Consider the following 12,446-nt stretch of genomic DNA (forward strand, 5'->3'; position numbering starts at 1 on the left):
GTATACTGTATCGGGGGTGGTATACTGTATTGGGGTGGTTTACTGTATTAGGGGGTGGTTTACTGTATCAGGGGGTGGTTTACTGTATCAGGTGGCAGTATACTGTATCGGGGGTGGTTTACTGTATCAGGGGTGGTATACTGTATCGGGGGTGGTATACTGTATCAGGGGTGGTATACTGTATCGGGGGTGGTATACTGTATCAGGGGGTGGTTTACTGTATCAGGGGGTGGTTTACTGTATCAGGGGGTGGTTTACTGTATCAGGGGGTGGTTTACTGTATCAGGGGGTGGTTTACTGTATCAGGGGGTGGTTTACTGTATCAGGGGGTGGTTTACTGTATCAGGGGGTGGTTTACTGTATCGGGGGTAGTATACTGTATCGGGGATGGTATACTGTATCAGGGGGTGGTTTACTGTATTAGGGTTGGTTTACTGTATCAGGCGGTGGTTTACTGTATCAGGGGGTGGTATACTGTATCAGGTGGTAGTATACTGTATCGGGGGTGGTATACTGTATCGGGGGTGGTATACTGTATCAGAGGGTGGTTTACTGTATTAGGGGGTGGTTTACTGTATCAGGGGGTGGTTTACTGTATCGGGGGTGGTATACTGTATCAGGTGGTAATATACTGTATCGGGGTGGTATACTGTATCAGGGGGTGGTATACTGTATCAGGGGGTGGTATACTGTATCAGGGGGTGGTATACTGTATCGGGGGTCGTATAATGTATCAGGTGGTAGTATACTGTATCGGGGGTGGTATACTGTATCAGGGGGTGGTATACTGTATCAGGGGGTGGTATACTGTATCAGGGGGTGGTATACTGTATCAGGGGGTGGTTTACTTTATCAGGTGGTAGTATACTGTATCGGGGGTGGTATACTGTATCAGGGGGTGGTATACTGTATCAGGGAGTGGTATACTGTATCGGGGGTCGTATACTGTATCAGGGGGTGGTATACTGTATCGGGGGTGGTATACTGTATCAGGGGGTGGTATAGTGTATCAGGGGGTGGTTTACTGTACATTGGGGTGGTTTACTGTATCAGGGGGTGGTTTACTGTATCAGGGGGTGGTTTACTGTATCAGGGGGTGGTTTACTGTATCAGGGGGTGGTATACTGTATCAGGGGGTGGTTTACTGTATCGGGGGTGCTATACTGTATCAGGGGGTGGTATACTGTATCAGGGGGTGGTTTACTGTACCAGGGGGTGGTATACTGTATCGGGGGTGGTATACTGTATCGGGGGTCGTATACTGTATCAGGGGTGGTATACTGTATCAGGAGTGGTTTACTGCATCAGGGGTGGTTTACTGTATCAGGGGGTGGTATACTGTATCAGGTGGTAGTATACTGTATCGGGGGTGGTAAACTGTATCGGGGTGGTTTACTGTATCAGGGGGTGGTTTACTGTATTAGGGGGTGGTTTACTGTATTAGGGGGTGGTTTACTGTATCAGGGGGTGGTTTACTGTATCAGGGGGTGGTATACTGTATCAGGTGGTAGTATACTGTATCGGGGGTGGTATACTGTATCGGGGGTGGTATACTGTATCAGAGGGTGGTTTACTGTATTAGGGGGTGGTATACTGTATCAGGGGGTGGTATACTGTATCAGGGGGTGGTATACTGTATCAGGGGGTGGTATACTGTATCGGGGGTCGTATACTGTATCAGGTGGTAGTATACTGTATCGGGGGTGGTATACTGTATCAGGGGGTGGTATACTGTATCAGGGGGTGGTTTACTTTATCAGGTGGTAGTATACTGTATCGGGGGTGGTATACTGTATCAGGGGGTGGTATACTGTATCAGGGGGTGGTATACTGTATCGGGGGTCGTATACTGTATCAGGTGGTAGTATACTGTATCGGGGGTGGTATACTGTATCAGGGGGTGGTATAGTGTATCAGGGGGTGGTTTACTGTACCAGGGGGTGGTATACTGTATCAGGGGGTGGTTTACTGTATCAGGGGGTGGTTTACTGTATCAGGGGGTGGTTTACTGTATCAGGGGGTGGTATACTTTATCAGGTGGTAGGATACTGTATCGGGGGTGGTATACTGTATCAGGGGGTGGTATACTGTATCAGGGGGTGGTTTACTGTATCGGGGGTGCTATACTGTATCAGGGGGTGGTATACTGTATCAGGGGGTGGTTTACTGTACCAGGGGGTGGTATACTGTACCAGGGGTGGTATACTGTATCGGGGGTCGTATACTGTATCAGGGGTGGAATACTGTATCGGGGGTGGTTTACTGTATTGGTGGGTGGTTTACTGTACCAGGGGATGGTATACTGTATCAGGGGGTGGTATACTTTAACAGGGGGTGGTATACTGTATCAGGGGGTGGTTTACTGTATCAGGGGGTGGTTTACTGTATCAGGGGGTGGTTTACTGTATCAGGGGGTGGTTTACTGTATCAGGGGGTGGTTTACTGTATCAGGGGGTGCTATACTGTATCAGGGGGTGCTATACTGTATCAGGGGGTGGTTTACTGTATCAGGGGGTGGTTTACTGTATTAGGGGGTGGTTTACTGTATCAGGGGGTGGTTTATTGTATCAGGGGTGGTATACTGTATTGTGGGTCGTATACTGTATCAGGGGTGGTTTACTATGTCAGGGGGTGGTTTACTGTATCAGGGGGTGGTATACTGTATCAGGTGGTAATATACTGTATCGGGGGTGGTAAACTGTATCAGGGGGTGGTATACTGTATCAGGGGGTGGTATACTGTATCGGGGGTGTTATACTGTATCGGTGTGGTATACTTTATCAGGTGGTAGTATACTGTATCGGGGGGTGGTATACTGTATCAGGGGGTGGTTTACTGTATCAGGGGGTGGTTTACTGTATCAGGTGGTAGTATACTGTATCGGGGGTGGTATACTGTATCAGGGGGTGGTTTACTGTACCAGGGGGTGGTATACTGTATCAGGGGGTGGTATAATGTATCGGGGGTGGTATACTGTATCGGGGGTGGTATACTTTATCAGGTGGTAGTATACTGTATCGGAGGGTGGTATACTGTATCGGGGGTGGTTTACTGTACCAGGGGATGGTATACTGTATCAGGGGGTGGTATACTGTATCAGGGGGTGGTATACTGTATCAGGGGGTGGTTTACTGTATCAGGGGGTGGTTTACTGTATCAGGGGGTGCTATACTGTATCAGGGGGTGCTATACTGTATCATGGGGTGGTTTACTGTATCAGGGGGTGGTTTACTGTATTAGGGGGTGGTTTACTGTATCAGGGGGTGGTTTATTGTATCAGGGGTGGTATACTGTATCGGGGGTCGTATACTGTATCAGGGGTGGTTTACTATGTCAGGGGGTGGTTTACTGTATCAGGGGGTGGTATACTGTATCAGGGGGTGGTTTACTGTATCAGGGGGTGGTTTACTGTATCAGGGGTGGTTTACTGTATCAGGGGGGGGTTTACTGTATCAGGGGGTGCTATACTGTATCAGGGGGTGGTTTACTGTATCAGGGGGTGGTTTACTGTATCAGGGGGTGGTTTACTGTATTAGGGGGTGGTTTACTGTATCAGGGGGTGGTTTACTGTATCAGGGGTGGTATACTGTATCGGGGTCGTATACTGTATCGGGGGTGGTATACTGTATCGTGGGTCGTATACTGTATCAGGGGTGGTTTACTGTATCAGGGGGTGGTATACTGTATCGGGGGTCGTATACTGTATCAGGTGGTAGTATACTGTATCGGGGTGGTATACTGTATCGGGGGTGGTATACTGTTTCGGGGGTGGTATACTGTATCAGGGGGTGGTATACTGTATCAGGGGGTGGTATACTGTATCGGGGGTGGTATACTGTATCGGGGGGGTATACTGTATCAGGGGGTGGTATACTGTATCAGGGGGTGGTCTACTGTATCAGGGGGTGGTTTACTGTATCAGGGGGTAGTTTACTGTATCAGGGGGTGCTATACTGTATCAGGGGGTGGTTTACTGTATCAGGGGTGGTTTACTGTATTAGTGGGTGGTTTACTGTATCAGGGTGTGGTTTACTGTATCAGGCGTGGTATACTGTATCGGGGGTCGTATACTGTATCAGGTGTGGTTTACTATGTCAGGGGGTGGTATACTGTATCAGGGGGTGGTTTACTGTATCAGGGGGTGGTTTACTGTATTAGGGGGTGGTTTACTGTATCAGGGGGTGCTATACTGTATCAGGGGGTGGTTTACTGTATCAGGGGGTGGTTTACTGTATCAGGGGGTGGTTTACTGTATTAGGGGGTGGTTTACTGTATCAGGGGGTGGTTTACTGTATCAGGGGGAGTATACTGTATCGGGGGTCGTATACTGTATCAGGGGTGGTATACTGTATCGGGGGTCGTATACTGTATCAGGGGTGGTTTACTGCATCAGGGGTGGTTTACTGTATCAGGGGGTGGTATACTGTATCAGGTGGTAGTATACTGTATCGGGGGTGGTAAACTGTATCGGGGTGGTTTACTGTATCAGGGGGTGCTTTACTGTATTAGGGGGTGGTTTACTGTATTAGGGGGTGGTTTACTGTATCAGGGTGTGGTTTACTGTATCAGGGGTGGTATACTGTATCGGGGGTCGTATACTGTATCAGGGGTGGTTTACTGTATCAGGGGGTGGTATACTGTATCGGGGGTCGTATACTGTATCAGGGGTGGTTTACTGCATCAGGGGTGGTATACTGTATCAGGTGGTAGTATACTGTATCGGGGGTGGTAAACTGTATCGGGGTGGTTTACTGTATCAGGGGGTGGTTTACTGTATTAGGGGGTGGTTTACTGTATTAGGGGGTGGTTTACTGTATCAGGGGGTGGTTTACTGTATCAGGGGTGGTATACTGTATCGGGGGTCGTATACTGTATCAGGGGTGGTTTACTGTATCAGGGGGTGGTTTACTGTATCAGGGGGTGGTTTACTGTATCAGGGGGTGGTTTACTGTATCAGGGGTGGTATACTGTATCGGGGTCGTATACTGTATCAGGGGTGGTATACTGTATCGGGGGTCGTATACTGTATCAGGGGGTGGTTTACTGTATCAGGGGTGGTTTACTGTATCAGGGGGTGGTTTACTGTTTCAGGGGGTGGTATACTGTATCAGGGGGTGGTTTACTGTATCAGGGGGTGGTTTACTGTATCGGGGTGGTTTACTGTATCGGGGGTGGTATACTGTATCGGGGCTGGTATACTGTATCAGGGGGTGGTTTACTGTATTAGGGGGTGGTTTACTGTATCAGGGGGTGGTTTACTGTATCAGGGGGTGGTATACTGTATCAGGTGGTAGTATACTGTATCGGGGGTGGTATGCTGTATCGGGGGTGGTATACTGTATCAGAGGTTGGTTTACTGTATTAGGGGGTGGTTTACTGTATCAGGGGGTGGTTTACTGTATCAGGGGGTGGTATACTGTATCAGGTGGTAATATACTGTATCGGGGTGGTATACTGTATCAGGGGGTGGTATACTGTATCAGGGGGTGGTATACTGTATCAGGGGGTGGTATACTGTATCGGGGGTCGTATACTGTATCAGGGGGTGGTATACTGTATCAGGGGGTGGTTTACTTTGTCAGGTGGTAGTATACTGTATCGGGGGTGGTATACTGTATCAGGGGGTGGTATACTGTATCAGGGGGTGGTTTACTTTGTCAGGTGGTAGTATACTGTATCGGGGGTGGTATACTGTATCAGGGGGTGGTATACTGTATCAGGGGGTGGTATACTGTATCGGGGGTCGTATACTGTATCAGGTGGTAGTATACTGTATCGGGGGTGGTATACTGTATCAGGGGGTGGTATACTGTATCAGGGGGTGGTTTACTGTACCAGGGGGTGGTATACTGTATCAGGGGGTGGTTTACTGTATCAGGGGGTGGTTTACTGTATCAGGGGGTGGTATACTGTATCAGGGGGTGGTATACTTTATCAGGTGGTAGTATACTGTATCGGGGGTGGTATACTGTATCAGGGGGTGGTGTACTGTATCAGGGGGTGGTTTACTGTATCGGGGGTGCTATACTGTATCAGGGGGTGGTATACTGTATCAGGGGGTGGTTTACTGTACCAGGGGGTGGTATACTGTACCAGGGGGTGGTATACTGTATCGGGGGTGTTATACTGTATCAGGGGGTGGTAAACTGTATCAGGGGGTTGGTTTACTGTACCAGGGGGTGGTATACTGTATCAGGGGGTGGTTTACTGTATCAGGGGTAGTATACTGTATCGGGGGTCGTATAATGTATCTGGGGTGGTATACTGTATCGGGGGTCGTATACTGTATCAGGGGTGGTTTACTGCATCAGGGGTGGTTTACTGTATCAGGGGGTGGTATACTGTATCAGGTGGTAGTATACTGTATCGGGGGTGGTAAACTGTATCGGGGTGGTTTACTGTATCAGGGGGTGGTTTACTGTATTAGGGGGTGGTTTACTGTATTAGGGGGTGGTTTACTGTATCAGGGGGTGGTTTACTGTATCAGGGGTGGTATACTGTATCGGGGGTCGTATACTGTATCAGGGGTGGTTTACTGTATCAGGGGGTGGTTTACTGTATCAGGGGGTGGTTTACTGTATCAGGGGGTGGTTTACTGTATCAGGGGTGGTATACTGTATCGGGGTCGTATACTGTATCAGGGGTGGTATACTGTATCGGGGGTCGTATACTGTATCAGGGGGTGGTTTACTGTATCAGGGGTGGTTTACTGTATCAGGGGGTGGTTTACTGTTTCAGGGGGTGGTATACTGTATCAGGGGGTGGTTTACTGTATCAGGGGGTGGTTTACTGTATCGGGGTGGTTTACTGTATCGGGGGTGGTATACTGTATCGGGGCTGGTATACTGTATCAGGGGGTGGTTTACTGTATTAGGGGGTGGTTTACTGTATCAGGGGGTGGTTTACTGTATCAGGGGGTGGTATACTGTATCAGGTGGTAGTATACTGTATCGGGGGTGGTATGCTGTATCGGGGGTGGTATACTGTATCAGAGGTTGGTTTACTGTATTAGGGGGTGGTTTACTGTATCAGGGGGTGGTTTACTGTATCAGGGGGTGGTATACTGTATCAGGTGGTAATATACTGTATCGGGGTGGTATACTGTATCAGGGGGTGGTATACTGTATCAGGGGGTGGTATACTGTATCAGGGGGTGGTATACTGTATCGGGGGTCGTATACTGTATCAGGGGGTGGTTTACTGTATCAGGGGGTGGTTTACTTTGTCAGGTGGTAGTATACTGTATCGGGGGTGGTATACTGTATCAGGGGGTGGTATACTGTATCAGGGGGTGGTTTACTTTGTCAGGTGGTAGTATACTGTATCGGGGGTGGTATACTGTATCAGGGGGTGGTATACTGTATCAGGGGGTGGTATACTGTATCGGGGGTCATATACTGTATCAGGTGGTAGTATACTGTATCGGGGGTGGTATACTGTATCAGGGGGTGGTTTACTGTACCAGGGGGTGGTATACTGTATCAGGGGGTGGTTTACTGTATCAGGGGGTGGTTTACTGTATCAGGGGGTGGTATACTGTATCAGGGGGTGGTATACTTTATCAGGTGGTAGTATACTGTATCGGGGGTGGTATACTGTATCAGGGGGTGGTGTACTGTATCAGGGGGTGGTTTACTGTATCGGGGGTGCTATACTGTATCAGGGGGTGGTATACTGTATCAGGGGGTGGTTTACTGTACCAGGGGGTGGTATACTGTACCAGGGGGTGGTATACTGTATCGGGGGTGTTATACTGTATCAGGGGGTGGTAAACTGTATCAGGGGGTTGGTTTACTGTACCAGGGGGTGGTATACTGTATCAGGGGGTGGTTTACTGTATCAGGGGGTGGTATACTGTATCAGGGGGTGGTTTACTGTACCAGGGGGTGGTTTACTGTATCAGGGGGTGGTTTACTGTATCGGGGGTGGTATACTGTATCAGGGGGTGGTATACTGTATCAGGGGGTGGTTTACTGTACCAGGGGGTGGTTTACTGTATCAGGGGGTGGTTTACTGTATCGGGGGTGGTATACTGTATCAGGGGGTGGTATACTGTATCAGGGGGTGGTTTACTGTACAATGGGGTGGTATACTGTATCAGGGGGTGGTTTACTGTATCAGGGGGTGGTATACTGTATCAGGGGGTGGTTTACTGTATCAGGGGTTGGTTTATGTGGGGGTGTTATTTCTTCAAATTTTTTCTCCTTGTGGAATAATTCAGTTGAATCCATATCTTAATTTTTGGATAAACTGTGGAATGTGAGCTAAGGGTGACCGGACGTGCTGCAGCAGTGCTGTGGTGGGCAGCAGAGCATGGGACGGCAGCAGAGCATGGGACGGCAGCAGAGCATGGGACGGCAGCAGAGCATGGGACGGCAGCAGAGCATGGGACGGCAGCAGAGCATGGGACGGCAGCAGAGCATGGGACGTCAACAGTGCATACGAGAGGGAATTCCTAAGGATGACCAGCTGGTGAATGGTGGTGAATGTAATTAAAGAACTATTCTCCCTGCTCTGATGTGCCGCCATGGTGTAACGGCATGTGGAAGGAACCACGTGGACATTTACAGACTTAGAATTTTCCTCTTTGAATTAGGAGTAACTGTGTTTGACAGCTTTTGGTTTTGAAGATATGTGGTCGATATTTTGCATGTAGGCTGTATTTATTGTTTTGATACACTGTACACACTGACGTTTCTGTAAAGTAATACCAATGTGAGATTGCAAACGTGGATATACCATCTGAAACTGAGATTGTTGTTTGCTACTCTTTTATGTGGGGTGTAAAATCATTGTGCTCAGCAAGCTCCTCTTACATTCCTACTCTGTGTATCTCTATGCAAGCACGGGCATGATAGCCCACCAATTTATTGATCTTTTGTGACCTATTTAAACCTATTCATGTCAGAAGTGTGAACGAGAGGCATGGCTCCTGAGGAATTTGACAATATCATGCTCTTGAATGTGCAAATCAAACCAAATCAACACATGATAAAACATACCGTTGGGTTTCTAAGCACATTTACTACAGTCTACCCAGGTTGTGAAACATGCGTGTACATCCATTAAATACTTGTCAGAAAAGAAATAGAAATAGCTTGGGAATAACACGACTAAACAATGATAGCAACGCTGTTGTGGGGGCTATACAAACCCTGCCAACAAGATGAGTTGGTTTTGCCCATATTTTTCTGTGGCTGAACATTGCTCTGGGCTGGAGTCTGTCTCTGTAAGAGTGTGTATTTTAGGATTCATTATATCTGTACCTGTGGCTGGCTGATGTGAACATCCCTGAGCATGTTTTGACCTGGTGTGTTAGAGATGGACGGTGCAGCGGCTGAAAAAGAGACTGCCCGGGGGAAATACCGCAGGGGCCATCTTGGCGAATGATGCAAGACTGAGCTGGGCTGTCAGTCGTACGGAGATACCAAAATCACCCAATTATCACAGTAATTGAAAGGTAGACCAGACCTGCACATACAGTATGTTCCACAGTAGCCTATGGTTGTTCTATATTAAAGCACGTACATTTTGTACTATAGATATTGCGCTATACTCACTGTATTATGTCCTACCTTAACATTTAATCCCATGGTCACAATAGTGCCAGCGTAACTCTGTTCTACTTTACATTTATAGGCTCTAGAAAAGTTGTACTTATAAACAAATGTGTCATATATTATGCATAATCAAGGTGTCTAGTATCATTATAGAAGTTTCATATGATTTCTGAAATGTGTACTTTTACAGACAGATTTGGCACCAGAAGTCTACATTCAACAGCTTAAATGTCACGCTCGTGATTAAAGACGGACCAAGGCGCAGCGTGTGAAGAGTTCCACATCTTTATTTCGGTGAAACTTCAAAACAAAACAATAAACCAACAACGAAACGTGAAAGTAGTGGTGCACATGCACAAACACAAAACAAAATCCCACAAACACAGGTGGGAAAAATGGCTACCTAAATATGATCCCCAATTAGAGGCAACGATTACCAGCTTCCTCTAATTGGGAACCATACAAAACACCAACATAGAAATATTGAGCTAGAACACCCCCTAGTCACATTAAAAGACAAATACATTGTTTAAAAATATTTTTGGGGTCAACATAATGTTTAAAAGGTCTAGTTAACATATGTGATTTCATATTCAATACAGGGTAGACCTGTTTTATATGAGTATGAAGCTGTATGCCCATGAATTGACCTGGTTTATATGAGTATTGGAGTGTAGAGATGTACCAGGCTCATACAGGTACTGGGTCTGAAGGACGTCTATTGCCCTTTCAAATCCTTATAATGTATCTTAAGTTATAGACAGATTTTCTGCAATTGCCGTCACACCCTGATCTGGTTTACCTGCCCTTGTGATTGTCTCCACCCCCTTCAGGTGTCGCTTATGATCCCCGGTGTATATATATCTGTGTTTCCTGTCTCTGTGCCAGTTCGTCTTGTTTGCCAAGTCAACCAGTGTTTCTCCTAGCTCCTATTTTTCCCAGTCTCTGTTTTTTCTAGCCCTCCTGGTTTTGACCCTTACCTGTCCTGACTCCGAACTCGCCTGCCTGACCACTCTGCCTGTTCTGACTATCAGCCTGCCTATCCCATAGTACTGTTTTGGACTCTGGTTTCTGACCCCTGCCTGGCATGACCTCGAGACTGCCTATCGTCTGGTACTGTTTGGACTCTGACCTGGCCTGTCCCCGACCTGCCTTTGCCTACTCCCTTTGTTATAAGAAATATCTGAGCGCTACCATCTGCCTCCTGTGTCTGCATTTGGGTCTTGTATTGTGCCCTTATATTCCCTATGTAGATTGCCATAAGTAATGCAAGCGTATGTTGTATACTAGATCATCTCAGAAGAATCGCAATAAGAAGTTACCTTATTTGACTTTCCTGTCTACTGTACCGCACAAATAGCACACACATCAACACTGTGCATCAATCAACTCTGTGAAATATAGACCTCATGAGCTGGAGAAGGGCAAGACCTGTGCAGAAGTCAACCTAAATCTGATACACAGAGCCAGAGTAGCACAGAACTTCCTTGAGCTGTCAGCTCACCCTTTAACGCCCAATATTTTGTCACCCTTGCCTGGATCCCAGCCAGCCTTCAAGAAAAGACGAAAAATCATCAAAACATGTCAAGGACTCTGCAAACTCTGCAAACTCTTTCATGATAAATTCTCTATCGGGGAAGTGCCTTTTTAACTCTGGTGATGATCAGCGCTCCCTTCCATTCTGACTCATCAAGTGTGAGAAACTGTTTAAACAAAGCTGGGTTTTCTCAAGTACCTGTTGTCACGCCCTGATCTGTTTCACCTGTCCTTGTGTTTGTCCCCCCCCCCCCTCCAGGTGTCGTTCATCTTCCCTATTTTCCACTGTGTATTTATACCTGTATTCTCTGTCTGTTTGTTGCCAGTTCGTCTTGTTCATTCAAGCTTACCGACGTTTTTCCTGTCAGCTCCTATCGTTTCCCAGCCCCTCTTTGCTAGTCCTCCCGGTTTTTACTTTTGCCTGTCCTGACCCTTTATCCGCCCGGCTGACCTCTCTGCCTGACCCTGAGCCTGCCTGCCATCCTGTACCTTTGCTCCATCTCTGGATTACTGAACCCTGCCTGTCCCTGACCCTGAGTCTGCCTGCCTTCCTGCACCTTTGCCTTACCCTGGATTTTCCCCTGCATGCCTTGACCTGTCTTTGCCTGCCCCTGTTTGCTACAATAAACAGTGTTACTTCGACAGTCTGCATCTGGGTCTTACCTTGATTCCTGATACCTGTCTCTTCCAGGCAGGGTGAATTCACTGCTGCTGTGTGTTTCAAGTGTCGCCCTGCACTGTTTTGCATCATTGAACATTTCTTCTTGATATCTGCCTGCCTCCTGACCCACTTTCTCTCCTTTGTATTTTCAATATTTAGATCAAGATATATGAAGGCAGATGAAATGTAGCGTCGGTGGAGTGAATCGCGTTTTGAGGGAATATATCAATATCACATAAAGGTTTGAATTATGAATGTCTTTATTTAAGATGTCCATGGGGCGAGTTTCTCCTTATAAAATGTATAGGCTAAGTGAAATGGGATTCTGTCCTCCAAGATCTTATTCTAGTACATGTTGAATAGCATCAGTGTCACTTATCCTCATGGCTCAAGGCTCACCTGGCAATCTTCATTAAAGATATATAGTCCTTGGCAAGGTTACTGTACATGTCGGTTGTTTGCTCTAGGATGCTCACAAGCTTCACAAGACTTGTCTGAAAGTAGCCCGGTACCAGTTAAAAAAACTGAATGGAATAATATACGGAAGTACTTAGTGCCCCCAAAAAAGTGGTTGAATATGGATATAATTTATATGACAATCTGATCTTTCTTATATCTCTCAGATATAAGAAAGACACTTCAAAACATTAATTTTTGACTATCTGTTTTGCCATGTATGAATATGTTAT

The sequence above is a fragment of the Salvelinus fontinalis genome, unplaced genomic scaffold (assembly GCF_029448725.1).
Source record: "Salvelinus fontinalis isolate EN_2023a unplaced genomic scaffold, ASM2944872v1 scaffold_1065, whole genome shotgun sequence".
Classification (NCBI taxonomy): Eukaryota; Metazoa; Chordata; class Actinopteri; order Salmoniformes; family Salmonidae; genus Salvelinus; species Salvelinus fontinalis.